The sequence below is a fragment of the Bos indicus x Bos taurus genome, chromosome 9, assembly GCF_003369695.1.
Source record: "Bos indicus x Bos taurus breed Angus x Brahman F1 hybrid chromosome 9, Bos_hybrid_MaternalHap_v2.0, whole genome shotgun sequence".
In the NCBI taxonomy this organism is placed as follows: Eukaryota; Metazoa; Chordata; class Mammalia; order Artiodactyla; family Bovidae; genus Bos; species Bos indicus x Bos taurus.
In genome coordinates, this window is record NC_040084.1 from 45187280 (window position 1) to 45199979 (window position 12700).

General features: G+C 39.3%; 1 long non-coding RNA gene across 1 annotated transcript; it reads left to right on the forward strand.

Moving 5' to 3' along the window:
• The first annotated feature begins 205 nt into the window (after positions 1 to 205).
• Positions 206 to 12152, forward strand: LOC113898312. Its single transcript, XR_003512606.1, has 4 exons — positions 206 to 326; positions 9306 to 9420; positions 11337 to 11502; positions 12052 to 12152. It is a non-coding gene; the product is annotated as an uncharacterized LOC113898312 (long non-coding RNA).
• Positions 12153 to 12700: the final 548 nt, after the last annotated feature.

Sequence of the window (12700 nt, forward strand, 5' to 3'; positions counted from 1 at the left end):
GCTCCGGGCCGCACTATTGGCTGTCCGCGCGGAGCGCGCGAGATTGAACTTTCCATTCATTCTTGGGCCTGCCGGGCGCGCGCGGCGGCGGCGGAGCTTTCCCCGGGGGCTCTCGAGGACGCGCGCTGCCCGCCCCAACCGAAAGGCGCGTCCCCGCGCGGACTGTGGGCGCGCACGGTCGCTGCCGCCGGCTCTTCGAGTGGCGGTTGCGAGCGTCGGGGCCTGTCACTTGGGTCCCGCTGCGCGCTGCACGGGCTCCTGGAGGACCCTCAGCCGGCGGTCTCTGGGCTGCGCCTGGAAGGAGGCAGCAGCGAAACTGTAAGAAGGTACCAAATAGTATTTTCAGCCCCGTGTCTGCTCCTTAATCAACAAACCCTCTGGAGGTACTGGGAGATAATGAATTCCTAACGGCGGTTCAGAGCAGTGAGTAACGTATCTCAGAATCTAGTGAGCATCGTAGTGTCAGAAGTTTGGTGGAACCTAATATCAGTTCTACATTGTATTTCCTAAACAACAAAATACTGAACCTCAAATTAAATACAGACGTTGCCTCACACAATGCCCGAAGATCTGTGGCCAAAAATACTGTGCTGTGTTTATCTATGGTATTTCTTTCCAAAATAACGCTTCCTTCGCCCCTGTTATTTTCTACCTAACGACTTCATAGTTATTTCCTACCTAACGACTTCATAGTTATTTCTTGTCAAAGTTTCTGTTTTCTCAGAACCAGATGCGAAGTTCTGATCAGTCATTGTCTGACCAGCTACAAAAATGACAGCCTTGTGATTTGTGAATGGATATGATCAAATATAGACTATTTGGCGGAACTGATTAAAAGGATTAAATGTTTCAGCCAACTAAAAACTAGATGTGTATATATATCCAATTAAAGTTGAAAAATTTAAACATGATCAATAAAGGCCAGTTAGCTGGATAACCTGTAACTAAAAGGCAAGCCTCGAAACCATTCCTGTAAAACGTTGATCATATTTTCCATTCCAGCTCCTGCATTAGGATTAGGAAGCCAGTTCATCTGTCAGGGATAACCACAGTCTAGAAAAATCACTTCTAGCCTGGGGTTGAGATAAGTGCAGACAAACTAATCAGAAGCAAAATCCCATTTGACTCCCTAAGAATTTTCCAGGTCGACCACCTTTGAAACATTCCCTAAATGGCTGCCTAATTTTCTACTGAGCATGTGTACAAGTTGACTGACTTTAAAGTTGCCTTTTCATTGGGAAGTTCATAAAGTAGTTCTCATTACTTATGGAGCAATACTGAGGATTCTTTAGTATTTAGTAAAAACTTAGTAAAAATTATTAGTTTTAACCATTGTATCAATCCATTGCAATTGATTTGCTACAATGCTGCATACTTTACAGTATGATTTCAAAGATAATTTAGTGGAAAATGATGCAGACATTCATTGATCACTGGAAATAAAAACAGCAATTAATTATATATCACCATCTGAAATATATGATATGCTTTGATTTAAAAGCATTATGGTAAGTTTTTATTTATGAGTAGAGCTTACAAATGATATACTTACACCTACCAGGACACTTTCCCTTGGCTGCGCCTGGAGGGAGGCAGCAGCGAAATGGAAGACGCTACCAAATAGTATCCTCAGCCCGGGTGTCTGCTCCTTAACCAACAAACCCTCTGAAGATACTAGGAGATAATGAATTCCTAACGGCAGTTCAGAGCAATGAGTAACGTAACGTATCTCAGAATCTAGTGAGCATAGTAGTGTCAGAAGCTTGGGAGAACCTACTATCAGTTCTGAGTTTCCTCCCCAGCAATACTGTTTCAGATGCTTTGTAAGACTTTAAGTATACTTATGTAATGTCTATTTACACTCCTGAGAAGACTTGTAATCAGGTAACAAAAATTAAAACATTAAAATATAACCTAGACTTAGTATTCCAAACAGTCACAAAATCATCTTTCTTTTTTATTTCTAACTGATTATTACAATGGCTCCATGCCACTGTTACAAAAATGAAAAATGAGACATTGTAATGCTTAATGTATTATTTCATATCAGGTGACAGGAAGAGGAGATAATGAACTTTGATAGACTAAGCACTTAGTAAAGAATATCTTAGCATGATTAAAAGTGGATGAAAAGCCACAAGAGAAAGTTAAAAGCAAATGAATTTATCATTTGGGCATGGCTCATGGCAGTTGTTAAAAGTGTATTTTTCTACCTGAGGCTGTGGTGATAATTTGTAAGTGAGTGAGTGAAGGTCGCTCAGTCATGTCTGACTCTTTGTGACCTCATTTACTGTAGCCCGCCAGGCTCCTCTTTCCATGAAATTCTCCAGACAAGAATACTGACATAGGTAGCCATTCCATCAGCAGGGGATCTTCCAGACCCAGAGACTGAACCTGAGCTTGGTCTCCTGCATTGCAGGTAGATTCTTCACTGTCTGAGCCACCAGGGAAGCCTAATTTGCTTTACTTTAAAAATTATATCTGATAATTACTCCCAGGGAGCACAAGTTTTGTTTTGTTTTGTTTACCCATGTTAATATCCTCATTGCCTACAACATTACCTGACACATAGTAGATGTGAAAGAAATGTCATTTTTTAATTAACACATGAGGATGCATTCTGAATGTATTTTTAAGCCATAATTAACAAGACATTTAGAAAATATAGAATGCAGTGTGTTATATCTCACCTTCCCCTTTTTTAGTGACTGTAGTATATGAAAATAAATCCCAGACATCATGACATTTTACTTATGCATTAGAAGTATTGAGTGTTATCATTTGAAAAACTAGACTCTGTATGTCTTTATTCTCCTGCTCAAAAACAACTTCAAAATAGAGTTTAAGAATAATGAAAAATTAGATTAAAAAAAAAGAAGAAGAAATATTGTATTTGTTTGCTGGAGCCCACTCTAATTACTTCATCTTCATTTGATCATCTGCAAAGACCCTATTTCCAAATAAAGTCACATTCACAGTATTGGGGGTTAGGACTTAAGCAATTTTTGGAAGGGGCACAGTTCAGCCATAAGGTATCATTGGTAGAGCTGATGATTTTTCTTCTTAACTGATAGCTTTCTGCAGGTACTGACTAGATCCACATAGGATTTTTTTCTTCCATATTATGGTAAGAGAAATAACTCCAGTCATGAAAGCTTGTTTTAGACTGCTATATGCCTATCACAAACATAATTTATCTTCTTTTCAAAATTAAAAGTTTATAAAGCAAGCACTGTCACCCAAATTGTAAGGTAAGGTATCTATTGAACTCTCTCTCTCTCTCATATACAAAAGAGAAAAATGAAAATGGACAGGAAGCTTAACCTTCATAAAAGTTATGACCAACTTGTACTTGCCAGTAGAACTAGCAAAAATCCTAGTTTGACAGCACTGAGTGTTGGCAAGACTGAATAAATCACTACCTTCATACCCTACTGAGGGAATGCAAAAGGGGTATGACATTTAGAAAGGGCAATTTTGTGACATCTTTTGAAATTATAAGTGTAGCCTATGACCTAGCAATCCCTCTTTTGGAAAATTATCCTACAGATACAAATGCCCACATGGCAAATTATGTATATACCTGGGTTGAACATTCTTAGCGTAGCATATCATAGCAAATAGAATGGAAATAACCTGGATCCATCAACAGAGGTCAAATAAATAAAGAGCAATGGTACGTTGATACAATGGATGGAAAATTTCTCTGTGCACTTTCATGGAAAAGACTCTAGAATACATTATTAAATATGAAAAGTCACATGCCAGATTCCACATATACTGCCTTTTGTATGAGAAATAGAGGCCATAATATGAGTATACTGCTTATATTTGTTGTTATTTGCATATAGAAACACTGGAAAGATACTCGGGAAATCAAACATTTGCCTACAGGGGACGAATAGGTCAGCGTGTATAGACTAGGGGTGGGAGCAAGACAGTATATGCCTGTTTAATAGTTTTGGTATGTGAACCATGTGAATGTGTTACTTTTTTGAAAAACTTTAGTGAAAACAGTGAAGAGTGACAAGATATTAATCCTGCTTCTGTGAAAACAAATGCTACTTCTATGAAAACAAATGCTGCTTCTATGAAAACCAATGCTACTTCTGTGAAAACCACTATTTAAAATCTTTCTGCTTCTTGAAAACTCATTTGTTAAAAAATATCTCCAGAAAATGAGAGAGAATGGACTAATGAAGCAAATGTAACAAAACCTTAACTGTTGAATCTTGGTATAGGTATGTGGTAGTTCACCATATTAGTCTCTCTAATAAGATGTATTTGAATATCTTCATATTTCTAAAGTTCTCTCTGTTTATGTATACGTTTTTCATTCTTCTCATTTATTTATTTTTAGCTGTGCTGGGTCTTCGTTGCTGTGCATGGGCTTTCTCTAGTTGCAGAAAAAGGGAGCTATTCTCTAGTTGTGGTGGGTGGACTTCTTGTTGTGGTGGCTTCTCTTGTTGCAGAGCACAGGCTTAGGTGCCTTGCAGAATGTGGGATCTTCCCAGACCAGGGATCAAACGCATGTCCCCTGCATTGGTAGATGGATTCTTAACCACTGGACCACCAGGGAAGTCCCTCTAACGTTCTCTTAATCACTAGGATTTATAAAATCTCATGAGTTACGTAAAAATTAGATAAATTTCTAAAAAGTTAGAGAAATCAGATGTCGCTTAAAAATTGTTAATGTCGAGCTTCCCTGGTGGCTCAGTGGTAAAGAATCCACCTGCCAGTGCAAGAGACACAGGTTCAAACCCTGGTCCAGGAAGATCCCACATGCCACAAAGCAGGTAAGCCCTTATGCGAGAACTATTGAGCCTGTGCTCTAGAGTCCAGGAGCCGCAACTACGGAGCCCACATGCCCCAACTTCTGAAGCACACGTGCCCTAGAGCCCATGCTCTGCAACAAGAGAAGCCACCTCAATGAGAAGCCAGTGCACCGCAACTAGAGAGTAGCCAGCCCCGACTCTCTGCAGCTAGAGAAAAGCCCACACAGCAACGAAGACCCAGCACAGCCAAAAATAAATAAATAAAATTATTATTTTTTTAATTGTTGATGCCTAAATTTCTTGGCTTTGGAGGAGTCTGCCTAATTCAGAGCTTTAAAGCAGTTGGCTAGAAATAACTAGTAAAGCCTCCTTTGAATGGGTAGTCTGGTCAAGTAAGCCAACCAGGAGAAAAGGAATGCTTGGTTGAAAGATTACTTATTATTATAATAGTATCTTTCTATATGCAACCAACAGCCTTGCCAGTTGTATCTATCATAGTCATACCCAGAACTGTAGACCCCAACTTTTTAAATTGAACTGCCTCATCTAGCTCCAACTTCTAAAAGAATCATTATAGTTCATTTTTAAATTTTTCATTTTAATTGAATTTTAAATTATTAGAGCTATGGTATAAAAATTGTATGTTTTACCTCATCAATGAGCATATATCTCCTCCAGTATATATATGTATTTATAGCATGTATGCATACTCCTATACTAAAACCATTATACTTTCTCTTGCTGCTCCCCTTTTCCCAGCATGTGTAATTCAGTGTTTACATTATTGACTATGATTAAGAATGTTTATATATTTAAGATTATATAACATAATCTTATATAAGTGACATGTTATTCTTACTCTGTACTGCATTTTTATTTCCTTGAGTTAATAATTGACTTTGTTTGCATAGGTTTCTGCGTATTATTGCTGATTCAATCAAAAACTCTATGTTCAGACCATAAAAGTATATTATGTATATTGTAAAATATGTACAAAGTAGAAATTTAAGATAATGAGGTAAAAATCAAATTTTGAGTTTGTATTTTCCATTTCTCATTGGATTGTCTTCTGCTCTCTTTCCACTTGGAAACCACTGGATTGGAGCATCCACGTTGGATGCTAAGGACAGTGCACAGTCCTGATCCTGCCCTGCTATTGCTTAAGGGCACAATGAAAATAGAAAAGTACAGTTTAGTAGAAAATGTATCCTCCTTTTTGAGCAAACTCTGGAAAGTAGCAAAGGAGAGGGAAGCCTGGCATGCTGCAGTCCACAGGGTCACAGAGAGTCGGCCATGACTTGGTGACTGAACAACAACATTGTCCCCATTTCTTTACTTCTGCAAAACTAAGATCCAAGATTTAATGATATGCATCAGTAGCATCATTTTTGTGTATTAATTTAGCCCCACAAGGACAGGTGTGTTTGCTTTATTCTTTGGAGTAGGTACACAAAAAAACAGTTGTGGATTAGATCCAGTAGATGAATACTTGCACCAGTTTCACCCAATTCTCCCAAGTCTTTGAGACAAGAAAGGATTTATTAATACTAGCCACAGAAAGTCCAAAATCCAGGGTCTTGCAATACTAAAAAGGCAACTACATGTTTACCTCATACAGTAAAATGTAAAGAGTTTGAAAAGCTTTGGCTAATTAAAAATTAGTCTTGAGGGGCTTTCCTGATGGCTCAGTGGTAAAGAATCCACCTGCCAGTGCCGGGGACACAGTTTCAATCCCTAGTCCAGGAACATCTCACATGCTGTGAAGCAACTAAGCCCACATGCGACAACTACTGAAGCCCACATGCCCCGTGTGCATATGTAATCACAGGCAAGAATTCTTTTTATGTGGCTTCTCACACAACTTCTCCTACCTCTGCTTACTAACTAGGAAGCAAAGATAGGCAATTTTAGTTATTTATGGAGGGAGGGGGCAATTGCTTCTAACTTTATTTGAGAAAAATACAAGATAAATGTATCAAAATAGAATAGAGGCTTGGTGGGTGGGGATGGTGAGTGTTGGCTACTGCGGGGTGGGCAGCTGGGTTAAGGCCTTTACTTGGTTGCAAGCTATTTGGACTTTGCAACTTCTGGGCCCCCGAGCTGGGCACACACCCGGAAGGTGACGGTGATGGTCATTTCTGCCAGTGAGGTGGCCAGTGTGGGCAACAGGACAAGAATTCTCAGGATAGACACATTTGTTCTGAGTTGCTTGCAGGATGGGGGGAATAGGGAGTGGTATGTGGGCAACATAGGTGGAGGCCCCTTTGTTAATCTTCAAAACATACCCATCTTTTTTTACATAAAATTATGATTGATTCACTAGCCACTGAATCAAAAGGTTAACAAATGACATATATATATAAATAAATTCAGGTACTTCCATCTCTCTTCAATAATATTACTCAGAACTTCTTCTAAATGTAAATCGTAAGAGGTACTAAGGCAGTATAGTTCAAGGTTCTGTTGTGTAATCATCATTTAATGCAGAAAAGGAGTGCCTGGCATTATCTGCTTTTAGTTTCGTCAGAAGCACAACATATGAGACTATATTTTAAATAATTGTTGTAATGGTTTTCTTTTTTTAAACTGGAAGTGCCCTTCAGACTTGTAGGTGGCGATAGCCATGAAACTGTATCTACTCATTTTTAGAGCCCATTTTCATTTAGATTTTCCCTCAACAAAAATTCACGGAGGGGTCAGGGACTGACCTTAAAAATAGAATTATTGAGGAAAAAAAAGACATTGGATTTATTATGTTGCAACATATTTTGAAATGTCAAAAAAGGAAAAAAAGGATGCCTCAAAACTTTGCAGATTTGCACACAGCTTGTCTTGTTATTTAACTTTAGCATAGATTATATTAAACACTTGACTTTTTAAAATATAGAATTGGTGCATGAAGAATTCCAAATTGAGATCTGCCCCGGGTCATTTTCTCCTTTAGTCTTACCTTAGTAACTGAAATTGCTGTGCTTTCAGCACTACAGATCAAGCTAGAAAGCTAGTGTTAAAGTACAAATTGCACTTGGTATTTAAGATAAGCATGGGAGCTTAAATTCCCTTGTTATTTAAGATAATCATGGGAGCGTCCCTCAGTGGTAAAGAAACCACCTGCCCGAGCAGGAGCCACAGGTTTGATCACTGATCCGGGAGGATCCCACATGCCGCAGAGTGACTAAGCCCATGAACCACAACTATTGAGCCTGTGTTCTAGAGCCTTGAGGCCATGTGCCACAACTACTGAAGCCCCTGCACCCTGGAGCCCGTGCTCTGCAACAAGTGAAGCCACCGCAATGAGAAGCCTGCAACCACAAGTAGAGAGTAGCCTGCACTCTCCACAACAAGAGAAAAGCCCTCGCAGCAACGAAGACTCAGCACAGCCAAAAATAAATAAATAAAATGATATAGAAAGAGGATAAGCATGAACAAGTTAGCTCAAATTATGCAACTGAATTAAAATATTGTGATAGCCATCTTGATTCCCATTTATTAGAAACGCAATATAATAATGGATGTTAACCTGAAGCAGGTGATAAACTAATGTTAAGCAGTCAGTAAAGCTATTCAGAAGTAAATTTGGCTGAAAACCAGAATGTATTTATTGTAAAGTGACTAGGGAGAAATTATATTGTAATTCACCACATTTTTGTATAGTGGAAAATAACTTCTAAAACTGAAAAGACGGGGTATGGGTAAAGAATTAACATGTATGAATCCTAAGTGCCAGACCCTGTTCTAAGCATTCACGGACATTATCTTATTTTCATCTCATAAGAAATCTATGAAATAAGCACAGTAGATTCCCTTTAGAGAGGAGGATTCTGAGGCTCCTCAATGTTTCTTACAGATCTCCTACACCAAAACCACCCAGAGAGCTTAATAGAAGTTTAAATTCTTACACCTCAAATCAGATTCCCCTGAATCATAATTTCTGGGACACCTTCAAGAGAACCAAAAGGCATAAAATACATAAACTTTTTTAATGAGTGGATGTTAAGGTCATCAGTTAATCTTTTTCTGTTCATGACAAAGTTCCTTAGTGACCAATATCTGTATCTAGGATTACATTTCTATGTTATAAATGGTCAATTACTGATTTTCCACCTGTAAATAAAGACAGCATAATCAAGAGGAAAGAGACCAGCATTCTAGACTTTGATGTTTACCTCATCTCTTCCTCAGTTGACTGTCAGGAATAGCATCAAAAGCAATTGTTAGTGCCATTCTTAAGGCACACTAGTGGTTATTTTAGTAATATATCCTTTTTATTTTGCTTTCCTTATTTCAGTCTCTCTTTTTCAATATCTTATTGTACACCAGTTTTTCTTCTTCCCTTACTGTGCCTTGGGTTTGTTACTAGTTTATGCTGACTTGATGAAGTATTGAGTAATACTCCATTCTACTTTCCCAGTTCTGAACCACTTACAATATATACAGAGAAGCAAGACAGATGGAGATTAAAAAGCTAGATTGAAAACTAAGGCTTAGATCAACAACCAATCAAGCTTCCTAATACTTCTCACCATACAGACCTTGGAATGACCCACTTACCTGGAATCACTGCTTCAAATGTCGAGCCTGGAGACTGGGAACAGAGACAAGTAGTAGCCTCCAGCCATGCTTTTAGAAGACAGTTTCAAGTCAGGTATGGGTATTAGTACAATTGTATTGAGACATATTTAGAATATGTATGAGTATGTATTGTGACTGTGTAGCAGAGAGTTTTGCTTTTTTTTTTTTATTTTTGCTGCCATGTAGCAGAGAGTTCTGGATAGAATAGTATGACAGTCTGTGGCAATGGCGACATTAACGGTGGAGTCACTCAGCTTCAGATGAAGCCTCCTAAAGTGGTATACAGAGAGGAATGAGACTGTCCCACCCTCACAGCATTTATAATTTAGTAAATAAAGGAGATAGGAAGAACTTACTTCAGTAGTAGAAATTAGAAGAGTGACAACAGCCAACATTTATCATGTGTTTACTGTATTCTAGGTGATCACTGATCACAGTTGGTCCTTACCACGGAATCAATTTTTCTAGGTACCAAAATAATTCTTTCTGTATAAATGGATAAACTGACACTTGGTGGGGGGAGGAGTTGGTATTAAATAGTGTGTTCATGGACACACATGTGTAGGTCCTTAAACTAAGATTTAAACTCAGGAAAAAGAATATGCCAAGTATTATGAACACAAAACCCAGCATATAAGATGGAAAGTCAGACTTAACTGGAAAGATGGTTGGAAAGTATGGTTGCTTTCCTTAACAGACCAGCCCCTTGCCTAGAACACTATAGCTCTTGTTGAATTGTGGGTATATGACTAACCATGATGAGCTCACCTTGAGTTTTGGAGAAGGAAGTGGCAAGAGTCATATTACGTGATTTTTGATTCGAGTCTGTGTTTCCATGTTTTGCTCATGGTCTGAAGAGAGACAGAAAGGAGAGGGTTTAACAGGTGTGCTTCAGAACAGACGGAAGCCAAATCTGACAGTAAGAGAAGTGCCAAGAAATCAGGTCTCAGAGATTATGGTGGGTTCAGACATAGATAGCTAGGGCAATTAGAATATGCAAGTAATTAGCGAGAACTAATTAGTTAACAACAGACTTCCAGCTTAAGCCTTGACCACATAAAGTTGCAAAGCCACTGAAATAGCTAAAGTAAAGCTTTAGAATAATGTTCCCAAAGTAGAACATTTAAATTGAAGCAGCAAACATAATTGTGAACAGGTCCAAAATACCTGAAGTGGGATATTTCTATTTTTCATAGCAGTAGCAAAGAAAACTAAAGATCATCATAGATGTAAGTTAAGATTTACTCTGAAAGCAATGTGACTTGTACCTAAAAAGATGTATTTCTTTTATATCATTTTGTATATTTTTTCATTTTGTATAATGAATAGCTGCGGATTCACCAAGCGAAAATACTGGAGTGGGTTGCCATGCCCTCCTCCAGGGGATCTTCCCAACTCAGGGGTTGAACCCAGGTCTCCCACATTGCAGGCAGGTCCTTTACTATCTGAGCCACCGGAGAAGCCCCCAATAAAAGTTTATTTACATTAAACATTTACTTAGTTTAAAGAATTGTCATAGATTCCAGCTAGTAGCCTGTGCTTCTGAATCCATGTAGGGAAGCCCAATGCTATCTTATATGAAGAACTATAAGAAATATCTGATGGACAGGAGATGCAAGGATGCAGAAAGTGACATTGCTTATTAATCTACCCATGTGAACCTCAAAGCAGGTCACAGAATTTCCTTTATTGTTTAGAGACTCAGGAGCCCTTGGAGAAAACTTGGCACCTAACAGCTAGGTCCTTGTGATAATGAAATTAGTAAAAAGGGGAGATGAAATCCCTTCAACATCTATACAGAATGAAGGTTGAGATTAATGCATCAAGCAGAGATAACAGTTGACCACATAGCAAAAGAGACGTTCTTGCTGATCATCAGGAACAGAATATTCCTTTCAGCCTTTTTTTTTTTTTTTTTTGGTCTGTCATTCAGGTTCAATGAATTTTGTTTATCTGTCCTTTCCTGTTTCCATCTGTTCTTGCCCAAAGGTGCCTGTAGGAGGTGAGGTGGAGGGTGTGAACATCCCGGGGCTGGTGGTGTTTGCCATCATCTTTGGTGTGGCCCTGCAGAAGCTGGGCCCTGAGAGAGCGCTGCTCATCTGCTTCTTCAGCTCCTTCAGTGATGCACCCTGGTGCTGGTCTCCTGGATCATGTGGTAAGTGGTGGAAGGAGGAACATCTGCTCCTTCAAACCAGATGGCCTAGATTCAAATACAGCGTCAACTATTCCTTGGCTATGTGACTTCAGGCAAGTGACTTTCTCTGTGCCTGTTTCCTCATCTATAAGATGGGGACAGTGCTGTAGCTAAGACTGACCCCAGAACCTTCTTGATCCTACTGGAAGGTAACAAAAAGACAGCTGAGCTGTGGCCACAGCCTGGCTGTGGGCCACCTTAGTTTTTGAGATTTCAACATCATCAAATGTTCACCTTTGGATTGATGACCAAAAATAGTGCCTGCTTGATAGGGTTATTATGAAGATGAAATGAGTGACTGAGGCATAAGTAAAGCACTTAGAAAGTGTTTTAAATGTCTAGCACCTACTAATCATTCACTTAATGTCGGCTACAATTATTACCATTATGTATGTGCTTTTGTTAAATGGCCTCAGATAAGGAGGGAAAAAAACACATGCAGAGATATTCAACTTCACCCTTGCCACTTCTCTCTGCCTTGTCTCCACATGGTATCACACTGATTCTCAGGATGCATCCTGGATCAGAAGGTCAGAAATCAGAAGGCGAGTGACTTCCTGGAGGTCCAGTGATTGAGACTCCGAGCTGCCAATGCAGGGGGTGTGGGTTCGATCCCTGGTTGGGAAACAAAGATTCCCACATGCAATGTGGCACAGCCAAAAAGAAAAATAAATCAGGAGGTAAGTTAGGGCTTCTGCATTTTTACCGAGTCTTCCCCCAGTTCAAACCTGAGTCTGGGGTAGTTGATATCTAAGAAGTTGTGTGGAACTAATAGAAAACTTGGTGGTCAGGTCAGAGCAGACTCTGCAGCTGGACAGCCTGGCTTCTCATCCCAGCGCTGCCATTTCCCAGCTCTGTGCCCTCAGTAATAACATGTTACTTATCCTGCTGTTCCTCAGTTTCCCATCTGGAAAATGGACTTGATGGTACCAGGCACAAGTGAGTTAATACATATAAAGTTCATAGGACAGCACCTAATCCATAGTGTGGCTATAGTAAACAAGCTTAGCTTTGTCAAGTACTTATATAATTTTTGGGCACATCCCATTGGCTAGGACCTGGGCATTTGGCCAAACCTAGGTGTACAGGTGGCTAGGAAATGGTGCTTTTCTTCTGTTATTAAAGAGGAAAAGAGGTCTGAAGACTGGTGGCTCAAGTG